Raw genomic sequence first — 1,838 nt, 5'->3', positions numbered from 1 at the left:
TGAACTGAACTGCTTCCGCATCAATGACACGAAAGCTCACTTGCTCTGCTCTTTCCTCAAACACTTTGAATAGGAAGGTGACGTAATTTTGGTCTAGAATCGAAGTACTACATGTCTGCCATCTAGTGGTAGGGAATACAAATGAGATATTACACCATATTAGGAACTACAGTCTATTTGATTATGTATGAAGTCTTATCGCAATTTTGCGACTTTGGCACTAAGAGGGTTAAAAGCTGAATATTTCTAAATGAACTCTGTTATTTTGACAGGAAAATACAACAAAGAATATGGTTTACATGTAGCGCGTCGATTCAGCGTGGTATGCAAGACTCTCGTTCTCTCTCTTTGCATGTGTGAGAAACACAGCGCTATCAGTAAAGCGACGGCGAGTCGTGTGCCTTCACACTAGTTTACGGTACGTCAAATACAGGTGCGCTGCGTGCTACATACTGCGCATCCATTGAGTACATGACATGATCCATTGAGCGCATCCAGATAGTACAGATCGCTTGACGGAGAGCGAAACTCTCAAGCGCTCAGTCAGCGTGTTTATCGAGTGAAAATCTGTGTTGAACGCCTCTCACACACATACTGGCGTGTAAAATCTAAGAATTTATTAGCCAATGGCTAATGTTAGACATTATTTAGTCGCCCAGAGTAAGATTTAGTCGCATATGCGAGTGATTTACTCGCAATGTAGAGAGTTGAGTAATTTAATGTGTATATATTGTGAAAGCATTCGATTCTTACCGTTTTAAATCGATTATTGTCCGAAATCGACGATTCACGATTCAAAAATCCATGTTTCAAGATCGATGCATTGCATCGTCAGGGTTTGTAATCGACGCATCGAGAAAACGAGTGAATCGTTACACCCCTATTGCTAAGGTATTCGATTGTAGGTGGTTGCTATTACGTATAGAAAGATAGAAAGGTCATAATATATTAAAATAATATAACAAAAAAGTAATTTGAAATAGTTAATGTACATTTTTTTTATGTGACTACTTAGTAGTGTGACAGCTTTTGGGCTGTTTGCAGTGCAGGTCATGATTCTGAATGTGTGTGTGTGTGTGTGTGTGTGTGTGTGTACAGGTTTATATATCCTGGTGGGGACTTAAACCTGAATACACACAGTCCCATGGGGACTCATGTCTCGGTGGGGACCTAAATTGAGGTCCCCATGGGTACAAAAGCTGATAAATCATACAGAATGAGTTTTTTTGAGAAAGTTAAAATGCAGAAAGTTTCCTGTGACGGGAAGGTTTAGGTGTAGGGTTGGTGTAGGGCGATAGAAAATACGGTTTGTACAGTATATAAACCATTACGCCTATGGAGAGTCCCTACAAGGATAGCTGACCAGACTGTCTGTGTGTGTGTTTGCAGGAGTTTGACAGCCCAGAGGAGCTGAAGACTAAAGTTGGGACACTGGCCCAGTGGGTAAAGGAGTCACAGTACATGGTGGTGCATTCAGGAGCTGGAATCAGCACGTCTTCAGGGATCCCGGACTTCAGGTACTGCAGACAAACTTCCGTGGATCAGTGTACATTGATATACTATTAAAGTTTTGTTAATATTTGATCATTATTTTAGTATTGTTTGTATATATATATAGGCTGCCCTCGTCTAAGGATTTTTCTGGTCGACTAGTAGTCAGTAGTTCATTTTAAGCATTAGTCGACTAATCGCAAGTTTATTAATAAACCATTTAAATCATTATAATGAGCCTTTAATTGCCTACATAGCCATTAGCGCTCAAGCACACGCATAAAGCTTGCCACAGCGCACCGGCAGAAGTAATGATTATGAATGTGTCAGGGAAAAACAGTAAGGAG

Source organism: Sinocyclocheilus rhinocerous, unplaced genomic scaffold (assembly GCF_001515625.1).
Source record: "Sinocyclocheilus rhinocerous isolate Xijiao unplaced genomic scaffold, SAMN03320098_v1.1 scaffold1534, whole genome shotgun sequence".
In the NCBI taxonomy this organism is placed as follows: Eukaryota; Metazoa; Chordata; class Actinopteri; order Cypriniformes; family Cyprinidae; genus Sinocyclocheilus; species Sinocyclocheilus rhinocerous.
The sequence above is the reverse complement of the archived record's forward strand: the minus strand, read 5'-3'. Positions refer to the sequence as shown.